We start from the raw sequence: 13,504 nt of genomic DNA, 5'->3' as shown, positions 1-13,504 counted from the left end.
CACTCCCCAAGTAGCTCATGGAGCCCTTGGAAAACCATTGCTTCAGACCAAAGCAAATCATTCCAACAGTTCCCATTTCATTCTCTCCACACATATTGGCACATAAAAACCTCTTGGGGAAAATATGTGTCATACAAGTGCCATGGCTGGAAGTCAAAGCATGAGGCAGCAGATTATTATAGGGTCAAATTAAAATGCTTACCAATCCTCCCCCCCCCCAAAAAAAAAAACAAGTTTGGAAGAAAATTTAGGTGCATTTCTCTATCTTTGCTAGAAAAGGCAATAAGGGTTATATCCTTCTATATCAAAGTAAAATTACAAGACTCAGCAGTGATACTTACAAGAACTTGGCCCTATAATTCGCCATGGGCCAGCCAATATTCAGGCACCTGGAGGCACTGGTATCACCTTCCTCAACAATGCATTTGGAAATCCATATTTCATTGACAGGGATGACATATTTGTAGTAAATATTTTTGCTGTACCTAAAAAGATCATCAAGCAAGATGTTTTTTTCTTAAATGTACTGAGAGCACATCCTCTCCTGAGCAAACCCCAATCCTCCATGTTCCATAACCAAGAAAAGCTCACATCCATCTATTCCCTCTCAGTGCACAGCACAGGCAAGAGTCAGGTGGACCTGGACAAAATCATGTGCTCAGTGAAGGCTGGCCCACAAGGGGCCCACACACACAAGATTAACGGCAGCCAGTGGCAACAGGTGGACTGGTCTGTTTCTGAATGCTGACTATGGACTTGAGGCCATACTCTGTATTTTAAAGCTGTTACATTTTAAGAGAATCACTCACTCTCTGGTCATGCACATCTGATTGACTTCAACAGAGTGGCTGAGGGGTTGAACAAAGATTAAATCATGGATGTATTATTTATAAAATTTTCTTCTTCACAGAGATAGACTATACATACATAATCTCGGAATAACCTTAGTTTCAGATATTACAAATACATTTGAATCTTAATTCTTATACAAATTTTGCATCTTGAAAGCTGGGATGGTGAATGTCTGGTCCCTGGGCTGTACAAAGCCTGTGAAGTCACTGAGGCTGGCACTGCCAAGGCAACTAACTGCAAGCTGGATTCAAAATTCAATAAATCCGTAACAGGCTAAATTTTTAAGTTGATGATTTTCTCCAGCCCGTGAAAGATGCTATAAATATTCAAAATGATCCTGGCGGGGTGGGGGGACCCTCTCCACTCCTTCTCTAAAGACAGCTTCTTTCAAATTTCCTTTTTTTTTTTTTTTTTTAAAGGCAGAGTTAGACAGTGAGAGAGAGAAAAAGGTCTTCCTTCCGTTGGTTCATCCCCAAAATGGCTGCTATGGCCGGTGCTCTGCCAATCCGAAGCCAGGAGCAGGTGCTTCTTCCTGGTCTCCCAACCGGGGGCAGGGCCCAAGCACCCGAGCCATCCTCCACTGCCTTCCCGGGCCACAGCAGAGAGCTGGACTGGAAGAGGAGCAACCAGGACAGAATTGGGTGCCCCAACCGGGACTAGAACCCGGGGTGCCGGCGCCGCCGGTGGAGGATTAGCCAGATGAGCCAAGACACCAGCTCAAATTTCCTTCTTAAGATTTGGTTCAGATCATCTGCCCCACAGATTCTGGCTTAAAAAAATACTGTGTCCTACAGACTGCAGCCAAAATAAAAGCACAAAACAAAATGTACCTTAGTCCAAGTGCTCAACGTCTTATCCATAAGGGAAGAAAACACCTCCCATTTTTTTCTGCAGAGAGCACAAGGTGACAATATCGCAGCTTCAGCAGTGATATTGCTCAGTACTGGTTTGGTCCACCCCACTTTCGCCCTCTGGCATGCTGCCTTGTTCATTTACAAATCTAACTCTCAGGTGAGTGGTAGACGTGAAGAGCTCTAAGCCTTAAGGAGGATGTTCAGGGATTTGGCCACAGGGCTCCCTATGATTTAAAGCGATTGAAATGAAACTGTCATAAAATCTGCCATGGGATCCAAAAGAATACAAAGTGTTGAGGCAGCTGGGTGAGAGCCGGTACTATAATAAAGAGATCTAGTTTTAAACATGGGCTCACAGGACCAGCGCTGTGGCACAGTGGGTAAAGCCCTGGCCTGCTGAAGCACCGGAATCCCATATGGACGCCAGTTCTACTTCCGGCTGCTACTCTTCCAATCCAGCTCTCTGCTATGGCCTGAGATAGCAGTAGAAGATGGCCCAAGTCCTTGGGCCCCTGCACCCATGTGGGAGACCCGGAAGAAGCTCCTGGCTCCTGGCTTCAGATCGGCACAACTCTGGCTGTTGCGGCCATCTACGGAGTGAACCAATGGAGGGAAGACCTCTCTCTCTGTCTCTACATCTCTCTCTAACTGACTTTCAAATAAATAAAATAAATCTTAAAAAAAAAAAAATCATGGACCCACGACTACTGTGGTGACCTTGAGGCAGCCACTGGGGCTCTCTTAGCATCAGAGCCTGTTGGAAAACAAGAATACAGACCCATCTCAGATAGTGAAAGCAAGGATTAGGCAAGAGGAGGTACAAGATATCCTGAACACACAGATTGCGCTTAACACACCCCTGATCCAACATACCTCATATGATTGTCACTAAGATGAGACTGAATTTTATAAAACTGGGCCTGAGTCTTGCTTCTCTGCTCTAGGACAGGGCAGAACTGGAAGCCAAGGGGAGGGCAGCACTGGCAACTTTTATTTTTCTTTACTCACTTCCTGGTGAGATTTTGTTTGTGGAACTAGTCTTTGTCTTATATAATATTTCATAAATTATGAAAACACAGGTGGAGCAGATAAGCAGATGTCCAGATCAGTCTATTCCTGCCTACTCCTTCCCTGCACACGTGTATTAAGCAGTTGCCTTATTCCAGGCTGTGTACTGGTTGCATTTGTGTTCAAGGCTGACAGTGGGAGTGACCACTTGTGTCTATCTCCAACCGGCACACCAAATCTGCCTCCTGTACCTTTTGCTTTCACTGTCCCTCCCAAGTTGGGGCCCTTGGTATCAGTGATCTGGGTTATCATCTCCAGGACATAGTCTCCCTCCTATATTGCTGCCAGCTCTCCAATCCATTATCTCCCAGCAGCCACAATGATATACTACAATATTTACCTGATATGGCCATTTCCATAAGGAAACCCCTTCAAAGGAATTTCTCAACCCCTTACTGGGATCTGTCAAGATCCTCTGTGACCAGAACCCTGAGCACTTATTCAGTCTCACCTCTGACCTGGTCAATTACAATGAGCTCCAGAAACATCAGCCTTGCTGAAGCCCTGCTCCCAAAGGGTCAAGCTGCATACACGATGGCCTGCAGTCCCCTCAGCCAGGCAAATCGGGACACCCAGTCTATAGAACAGGTGGCTGCTTCTCACACCAGAGGAATGGTTTCAATGTTGCATCTCACAGAGGCACCCTAGTGGGACTCTTCTCTGACACTCTCCACATGGCACTGTTTATTTCCTACTATCAGATGCACATTATTACAATCTTCAATTGTCTCTTTCTTAGTTTGATCATCTCTAGGCAAGACTCAAGAAAGAAGAATCCTGGGACCAGCACTGTGGCGTAGCAGGTAGAGCCACTGCCTGCAGTGCCAGCATGCCATGTGGGTGCCAGTTCAAGTCCCGGCTGCTCAACATCCAATACAGCTCTCTGCTATGGCCTGGGAAAGCATTAGAAGATGGCCCAAGTCCTTGGGCGCCTGTACCCATGTGGAAGATCTGGAAGAAGCTCCTGGATCCTGCATCCTGGATCCTGGATCCTGGCTTCAAACTGGTGCAGCTTCGGCATTTGCTGCCATCTGGAGAGTGAACCAGCGGATGGAAGACTGTCTCTGTCTCTCTCTGTGTCTCTCTCTCCCCCGCCCTTCTCTTTCTCTCACTGCCTCTACCTCTCTCTAACTCTTCCTTTAAAATAAATAAATAAATGTTCAAAGAGAGAGAGAGAGAGAGAGAGAGGAACCCTGTCTCTCCCATTCTTGATTCCACTGTCTACAGGGGCACAATACAGAATAAAACTTCCATGACTACTTGTTTAATAAGTGAAGAATGAAATCACTGGCAAAAACAAAGTAAAAACATGCTACTTGCTGAGAAAGAGTGCATGAAAATGAATTTTGTTAGAGACAATATATTTCACGATGATCAGGACAACATGCAGCATATGCACCTACCGAATGTTCGAGATTTTCAGTACGTCCTTGTACAAAAAAGCCTGATGCTTTGTTTTCTTATTACCCGTTCTTAACTTTATCGGACCGTGCACCAGTAGTCTTCGTTCACGTCCCTCTGAAGCACTTGCATCCTCTGAAGTCCCAGCCTCTTGAAAATCATCGTCCCTGCTCAACAGCAAACACCAAAGAGTAGCTAGTCAATGGTCACAGACTAGTTTGATGCCGGTCATTAGGAGTGACACATGATAAAACTGTCATCTCAATTCCTCAGACAAGGCTCTCCAACTACAGATGCCAATGGGGTTTCAGGTTTTACAGGTCTCAAAGAGCAGGTGGCACTGAGAGAGTTGGACAGGGAACACATCCAAGGGAGAACCTAGGGCAAGTATCGTCTTACAGGCGTGCCAAAGAAGACAGCCGCTCAGACCAAGAGGTGTCAGGTAAGTGGAGAACTGAGAGGATAACAAGAAGGGAGCCATCGCTCCCATCAAACGCTATGGAAGGTAAGGCAGGTGGTTACTGAGGACTCATCATTGGACTTACTAACACGGAGGTCTTGGTAACCATGGACAACTGCTGGTGGAATGATGGAAGGGATGTTTTCCACAAAGTCTGTGGTACACAGAGGGTTCTAAAACAACCCATCCAAAAGCCGCACACCCTAATGATTGCAGCCTATGACTGTGCTATCTGCAAAAAGAGACTGTGAAGACAGAATGAATGTGATGAACCTTCAAATAGGGAGAGTACATTCCCTAGTTTAGGAGGCCTAAACTAACCCCCAAGAGGTCCCCAAATCAGAGATTATCATCTACACTGACTCAGGACATGGCACAGAAGGGGAAGCCAGAAAGAGTTGAAGGGCAAGGGAGAATGAATCTGTCATATGGGCAGGAGCTACACAGAAACATGAGACTAGATGTAGTCAGCCCCCAGGTGACAGCTGGAGGAGGAAGGTACCTCAACTACAAGTAAGGGGATTCAAACAATGTTCTGAATTAGCTCAGAAGCAGATCCTAGCCCAGAGCAATCTCCCAACATGTGGACCAAGCTTAGAGGACCCTATGAAGTGGACCCAGAGAATCCCAAATAAACCTGTGCCCTACAGGTCCGTAACAAGGAATTCCTGTGGTTTTCAATCTCTCCGTTTCTGGTCATTGTTGTACCTCTATTATTTTAACAAAAAGAATGTTGCTTCCTGAGACTAGGTGCCATTGCCATAAGCATCTAAAAATTGGAATGCGGATTTGCAATCAGCAATAAGCGAAGGCTGCAACACGTCTGAGGATCATGAGAAAGAAAAAGCTGAAATTCTGTGGAATACACAGTTAGCAGAAATGTGCATACGAAAGATTCTGCTGGTGTGCACTTGGCAGTATTGAGGATCAAAAGTCTGTGAGAGCATTTCAGGCATGGAAAGCCAAGACACTGTGGCAAAAACATAGTCTACACGAACGATCTCTGTAGACCCCAGTGGAAAAAAGTGGCAATCAAAGAAGAGTGCACTTATCTCTAAAGGGAAGAGAGAACTTCCACTTTGCTTATGGCCTTGTCCATAGGGGAAAAAACCGCTATAATCCAAAAGTTTTCCTTTTGAAATCTGTATTTATGAAATAAACGTTTTCTATTAAAAAAGGCTTCCATAGCCTAGACAGCTCATTTCAAGAGCCTCGGGTGGTCACTGACGTCATCCATGAGAGTGTTCATTGTTAAATTAACAGCAGAATTGGAATCCCCTGGTACGAGTACTCAAACAATATATTTCACTTTGTGTTTTTATGGGGGTGCAAACTGTTGAAATCTTTACTTAATGTATACTAAACTGATCCTCTGTAAAAAAAAAAAAAAATATCAACTCCCAACTTGACTCTCACTGGGATTAAACATGACAATAGGTCTGATCTGATTTCATCATCATTTAAAAAATATCATCTATTATTTTTCACTTTATGTTTCTGTGTGAGAGCAAACTGTTGAAATCCTTACTTAATGTATACTAAGCTGATCTTCTGTATATTAAGATAATCGAAAATGAATCTTGATGTGAATGGAAGGGGAGAGGGAGTGGGAAAGGGGAGGGTAGTGGGTGGGAGGGACGGTATGTGGGGGAAGCCATTGTAATCCATAAATCGTACTTTGGAAATTTATATTCATTAAATAAATGTTTAAAAAAAAATTAACAGCAGAAGTCACTGTGCACTGACTCCCCATGCAGGACCTCTGTCCTCAATGAGTTGTATTGAGAGTTAACTGTAAAACCAGTTTTCAAACAGTTTGTGTATGTGCATATGTGTGCGTGTGTGTATGTGTGAAAATTGTTGACATCTTTCCTTAATATAGAGTTGGTCTTCTATGTACAAAGTTAATTGAAAATGAATCTTAATGGAGAATAGAACTGGGAAGGGGAGAGTGAGGGGGATGAGGCATGGGAGTGTGGGTGGGAGGACTGATATAGTGAGAAGAATAACTATACTCCTAAAGTTGCACTTATGAAAATTTGTATCCCTTAATAGATAGATTTTAAGAATAAAAAAAGAAAGTACTGAAGATTATTGAAAATTTCAGAGTCTGACTGTTTCTAACTGGCTGTGTATGAAAGGGAGCATGTATCATAAAAGAGAACATGTAATCTGGAACAATAGTATCAATCTGCCTGGTTTTAGTGCAAGTTAAAGTAAAATATCGAAAGCAATCTTCAACTGTGAAGTTCTCCATACATATCTGCTGCTAATTCATTCTAAGTAAAAGCAACAGGCATGTCTTCTGCCTTTTCAAAGGAAAATTAAATCACATACCCCTGATATTCTAAAGCAGTTTACATCTCTAAAGAGTATTTCCATTCAACTACCACACTGCCCTCTGTAAAGAACACTAAGATGGACACCACAGCTGTCACTCACCAAGCTCTTAAAACATGGTTTCAGAAGAGGGAACACAAGGCAATTTTCAGCCTATCACATGTAAAACAAAATGACACAGCGATTGGTAAAGAAGTCATTGTAACGTGGTCCCCTGTTAGCATGACAATTTACATAATAGGGATACATTGATTCCCACTTAGTAAAATGCTTCCTATCTTATCTAAATTAGTGTTCAAATTGGGAGGCGAGGGGAGAGAAGTGCTAGACAACATGAAATAATGCTGGACACATCCACAAACATTTCTTAACATCACCCAGGCTTAGATATAACTGGTTGAGTTGGGACCATGTACCAATGGGGCTCTGTGGCCATAATAGGTAAAACCAGTTAGACTGAGCAGAACACAAAACTCTTTCATAAACAGGACAGCCTCTTTCGAGATCTTTTCAGAGAAAACTCTTTGCCATGAAGCCAAGGAAGTGTCTCCCCTGACAGTACAAAGCCTGCTCTTTTGAGCTCAGTAGCACTAAACCAAAGAACAAAAGTAGCTTCTCATGAAACCAGCACCAAAGTCAGGAATTACTTCCTCTGTTTTAAGGAAAACAGGACAGAACTCCTCCTGGGGTGACCAGTCTGCTTAAATGATCACAAGTAGTACAGGAAAAGGCTACCTTGCGCTGGGGACTGGCGGATGACTTCCAGAAGCTCTGACAACATTACTTTCCATGTGTTACAACTCTAGACTCTGTCGACACTATTCAACAGAGACCATGAACAAGTCCCTGAAGACTGTGGGTTCCGCAGTAGTCAAGATCACCCATCATTGTGATGTCAAGGTTCTAAGGCTCATGCCATAACTGACAAACTCTCAAACTGATATAGTGGTTTTCTAGATTTTGGCACCATCATTCAATTCTTCAAAATTAAACTGAGATGATGGTTCATTTGCATGCAGTTGTAAGAAACACAGAGAGATTTCAGCAACCTTCCCTCCAGTTTGCCCAAGCGGCAATATATTTCAAAGCTATAGTGCAATATTATTTCTTTGCATATTTTAGTATAATTATATAATTTTTTATACAAAAATAATATGTACAACATTAAAATGAATACATGATTCACCCATTTTCTGTTCTTGTAGCAAAACCCCTTAGGCTAGGTAATGTGTCAAAGAAAGAAGTTTACTTGTCTGACGGTTTTGGAGGTTGAAAAGTCCAAGAGCATGGGGCCCCACTGACTCAGCCTCTTTTCCTGGCTTATAGACAACCATCTTCACACTGTGTCCTTGCATGGCACACAAAGAGAAGGAGGTAAGGGCTTCAACAGGAGAACTGGGTGGGTGGGGGAAGAACTCTGACCATAGCAGTCTATTTTCACTTCTGTCATTGAACACTGACCTTTCGGCCCTACATACCAAATGGAGAGATAGTATCAATGTGATGCTGTGTCAATTATAAGGTTATTTTAACATATCACAAACACAAAATTCTTTTATTCAATTTCCCCCCTTAAGTGTTTAAATGGGTGATCTCTCACATCACACATAAGGGTGTTAATTGTGAAATTAACAACAGGAGTCACTGTGCATTAACTTCCCATGCAGGACCTCTGTCCTCAAATTGTTGGATTATGAGAGTTAATAGTAAAACTTGTTTGCAAAGATTTACTTCATTTTAATGTATTAAGTGGAGGATGTTATCTATGTCTCATAAGCTATAGTAATGTCTAAGTGCTCACAAAGGATGCACTATGCTTGGGTTCTTCAAAGTTGATTTTCTCAAATATATATACATACATACATACATATATAAATTAAACCTCTAAAAAAGTAAATGGTGATGAACTATCTACACAGGAAAGAAGGTTTTGTAGCAACACTGGCAGGAGGGCTGCAACCAAACTAAGTAGTTTTTGAACCCCCCCTCCTTCAGCATTCGCCATGTAGAGGGTGCTGGTAAAAGGAGTTATTCTAGAAGAGTCTCAGTGTCTCCACCTGCACAACAGAGATGATAGTGCACCTCAAAGGATTGCTGCAACTATAAAATGGGATAGCAGTATAGAAAATTTAGCAAGCTAACTCACAGAATAATTCTTGCTTAATACCAAGGCTGCTTAGAAAAGACAGGGAGACATTATTTTCCAAAATAGTGAACACTATCATGGATGTTTGTCCATGGCCAAAGAGAAAGGAGGGAGAATATGTCACGCAATCAAATCCACTGAGCAATGACAAAACGTCAAGCTTCTTGCAAGGTAGTTTATATATAGCCTCCCCTTGCCTCAACATCAGCTTCTGGGGTAAAAATTAGTAATTCCATTTGACAGGTGGAGAAACTGAAGCTCAGTGAAGTTGTGTGACTGGGGGCCAGATACCTAACAGTTGGTAAAGTGAGAACTCTCTAAGTCCTAAATCACACAGTGTTTCCATAGCTAAGCAGTGTCCCCCACCCCCAAGACAAGGGGAAAATATCCTTGGTATTATATACATATGCATGTATATATATTTTGCAGAATCATCTTCCTGGCATGTACCCGGGGCCTCAGTATCTTCTGCAGCTGGATTTGGTGAGCCCTCACACCCATTCATCCTTCACCCTCACAGGGCTGCTTCTGGACCCCTCGGCCTCTGTGGGCAGCTTGTTGATAACTCACAGGCAGCCAGTCTGTATTAGTGCCCAGATATGCTTTTAGTTGCCTGTTACCTTAGGCAGCCAGCCACACCTTGGCATCAGACAGGCTGGGAATAGCAGTCAATACCAAGAAAAGGTTATAATCAATGACTCTCCAGATGTCTACTTGTGCTGGCAGTTATGAGCCCTTGGGAGAACCCTTACACTCCCCATATGTTCTGGTCTCCCTCCTGAATCCCTGTAATTATCCTTTCTCATGTTGGTCCTCTGAACACCCTCATCTTTGCCTCCACCAAGGGAAACATCCTCAGTAGCTGATATCAAGCACCTGCTCCAGTGTTCCTTGCTGCCCTCTGCTGGCAAGAATAGGAAGTCATATTTTACCTCTCAGGACCATGGCACAGGGCAGGTACTTCATTGAGATGAGTCAATTCTGGAACACCAAATTGGAAGTGCTGTCACAAAACTAAGTCCATAAAATGAATACTATTTGAGAACATTTTTGAACAAATCAAAACCATTGTAAAATATCTAAGTGCACCCTGAAATGCTGCTTCTAGCTGCATCTGTCCTCTATCTTTTCATTCAAGGCAGAGTTCCAACATCACAGTGGAAAATCAGGCTCCCAATATTAATCATCATTCCCATAGTTTATAGAAATGAGCAAAAGAAATCACAAAATGGAGGATAAAGCGATAAAGCATATCCTACTCAGCCTTCCTAAAGAAACGATTAATGGTGATGATAATATACACATTAAATCAGATCTCCTAGTTCCCATGTCTGTTTCTCAAGTTGATTGAAACAGAGTAGAGGGGGATAGGATAATACGGTAAACACAAATTAAACACACAATTTGGCTACAAAAATGCATAAAGGAATGAGAGAAGAAAATCATGATGGAAGAAATGTAGTGATGCTATGACTATAATACCCTGGGCTCATAAACTACTCAAGGCAACGTCTCACGAAAAAGATTTTCTCACAATACTGCCTATTGAAACAGTGCTGAGGGAGCAGGGTGTTAGTTACTCCATTCCTTATGTCTTCATAGAGTAGACTGGCAATTGGATACACAAATATTGTAACTGCCTGGTCTTCACTTCTCCAACTTGGAATGAGATGTACATAGCATTCTATTCTTCTTGCAGCTAAGCTTGTGTGCTGATGCAGGGGACCCTCTCCTGTCACCTCACCTCTGGGAGGCAAGGGCAGATGGTAAAATAGTAGGGTCTTTGGAATTGGGACTGGAGATAGATTATGGATGTTTGAGTTTTGGCAAACTACTTCATATTTCCGCATCTCAGTTCTTATATCTGTAAAAAGAAGATAATGACTTTCAAAGTGTTGTGATGAAGTGTGAGATAAAGCATGGAATAAGATAATTCAATCCCTGATGCCTGCCTGACCCACAAACAGCACTCCAGAAACCCTGGAAGTATTCTCTCAGTGTCTAGATATGGTTTCTCTGCTGCTCTGCTGGATGGTTCCCCCTCTGGGGCTCGCTGGGTATCAGAAGAGCTGCTTTATCACAAAGAAATACACACCTACCTCTTGGCTTCCAGCAAGTATATCCATATGTAGACAGTTTTCAAGGGTGTTTGAGATAGTATTCTTGCATGGACTTAGGTTAGGGGTTGTCCAGTTTATACTTGCAGGGTTTTGGGTACACAGATAATATTCTAAGACAACATAGATTCAGAACGGGTGTTTGGCTCAGCAGTTAAGATGCCAGCATCTTCTACCACAGTGCCAGTATCAAGTCCCAGATCAACTGCCCATTCCACCTTACTACATATACTCCTTCTAGGAGGCAGGACTGCTGGCTCAAGTGCCTGGATCCTTGCCACCAATGTGGGACACCTGAGCTGAGTTCTTTAAACCTGGCATCAGCCTGATCTACCCCCTCACTACTCCAGGAACTTGAGCAAAGAACCAGCAAATGGAAGAACTCTACTTATTACCCTCTCTGTCTTTCAAACACAGAACATGAATGACAACTGAAAAAAAGATTTTGATCTGGTTAAGTCCCTTTGTGGAGACAAGTTGCATACCAAAGGGCACAAATAAACATAGATGAAAATGTATTTCATACAAATAACTAAAAATACACCATGTTTCTCTTATTTAAAAATAGATCCAATGATAGAGGACAAAAATAGGTAACATGGTAACAAAAGTTGACTTGGGTTATCAGAAGGTCAACTCAGTTTCCTACCTAGATGGTTTATTATGATCTTATTGCTGGGTCACAAGGTTTTGGCCAGACTGGAACACAATTGTCAACACTCATAGACACAAGGTAGCTTTTCTATGTACACTTTAAAAACAGGCACCAGCAAATACTGCTGGCTTTCAATGATGCAGAATGGAAGGATCCCTACTGTTCCAATTTTACAAAATATAAATAAAAAATCTGAAAGAGAGAGGAGAGTATCCATTCTACAGTTATTCCAACATAAATGCTTATTATGGTGATAGTGAACAAAATTACTTGAAATACAATTTCACATATTTCACAGATTATTTACAAGTAATCAAAACAGAATTCCTCAAATTCCTCAAGGACTCTCTGGATCTGATGCTCATTTGAATACTTTTCTGAGTAGATAGAAAATTCAGTTTCACACCAGTCACAGATCTTACCTGATGGATTCTTTAAGCAAAGAAAGATTAAGATAAAGGCTTCTGTCTTCTGTTTCCTTCCATTCTTTAGTCAATCATCTAATAGTGGAATACCTGAGGAAAGTGTAAATAGAAATCACACAATCAGACATGGGTAAATTTTGAAAGCATGTGAAGGGAATCTCCTGTGTCCTGGACACTCAATTGCTCAAAGGATGCAAAAGGTGAAAAGAAAATGGTTCAGAAACACTTTATTGGATGTGCTGTTGGGAAGCCACAGGATGAACTTCCTTGGCTGGGGAATGAAGGGAGGGACCATGGAAATGTCAAACTACAGCACAACTGGGATACCCATCGAGCCCACAGTTCAGCTTCCTCAGTAATGCATGACATTAAATGAAATTACTCAAATAAAGAACCTAGAAACAACAAAGCAGTGTGTTACTCAGTGTGTTAATATTCTTGAATTGAGAAATCCCCCATGTGAACTTCCTACTCGAAAAGCTGAATATCACAGTCTTAGTGAGCTTGAAGAAATTCATCTTAATTTAAACCTGACAGCATTAGTCACACCTGGTTGGGAATTTAGGCGTTACAGCGTAGCATTCTACCACCATTCTGTTCTTTCACATACAAGACATGGGGAAAATATTAAACACTACAATTGAAATGAAATTGCAAATGGAAGCAGAAGGGAAAAATGTCTCTGTGGGAATATGTACCCTATGATGCTAATGGTCTCTGAGCCTATATTTTAAAACAGGGTCGTGATAATGATCAGAAGAAGCTTCACTGCATTCTAATTATAAAGGCAGCTTCCGTTCAGCACGTATGTTTATATAGTGAGAAAATGATTAACAAGACAGGTGTGGAACCCTTGTTCTACTATGAGCCTTTTTATACACTCTAAGCAAAATACTACATTTTTAAAAACCTTCCTGCCCAAGTTTTCAGATCAAAATTCTCCCAGATAATACCTCAAAGAAATGGCAAGCTGTGGTTTAGAAAAATATGGAATTGACATAAATTTGGAGAAATCTCCAACGTGAGATGGTATGGATGAAAACAAATCATGATATTTTTCAAGAGAGCTTAAACTTGAAAGAAATCAACAACTCTCTGAGCTAGGGGAGTCTTCAATAGTGGTGCCCAAGAGTAAATTGTGATCTGTTACAAGGCTGGCAAATGACAACTACTGGGTCAAAAACAG

At 42.0% G+C, this 13,504-nt stretch overlaps 1 long non-coding RNA gene across 3 annotated transcripts in view; it reads right to left on the bottom strand.

Annotated features, from left to right (window-relative positions):
- LOC103347521 (rho GTPase-activating protein 20) overlaps window positions 1-13,504 on the bottom strand; it is a 115,124-nt gene that overhangs the window by 50,723 nt on the left and 50,897 nt on the right. Inside the window, exons 11-15 of one of the 3 annotated variants that reach the window (XR_016211763.1) lie at window positions 12,316-12,408; window positions 10,866-10,985; window positions 10,054-10,102; window positions 4,178-4,342; window positions 342-485 (exon numbers count right to left, since the gene is read on the bottom strand). This is a non-coding gene — a long non-coding RNA (rho GTPase-activating protein 20). Of the gene's footprint in view, window positions 1-341; window positions 486-4,177; window positions 4,343-10,053; window positions 10,103-10,865; window positions 10,986-12,315; window positions 12,409-13,504 lie in introns of those variants that run through there. The other 2 variants (XR_016211764.1, XR_016211766.1) reach the window with 2 other exon arrangements.

Source organism: Oryctolagus cuniculus, chromosome 8, assembly GCF_051225735.1.
Source record: "Oryctolagus cuniculus isolate XC-2025 breed Fujian yellow rabbit chromosome 8, ASM5122573v1, whole genome shotgun sequence".
NCBI classification, from domain to species: domain Eukaryota; kingdom Metazoa; phylum Chordata; class Mammalia; order Lagomorpha; family Leporidae; genus Oryctolagus; species Oryctolagus cuniculus.
This window is presented reverse-complemented; position numbering and strand designations above follow the sequence as displayed.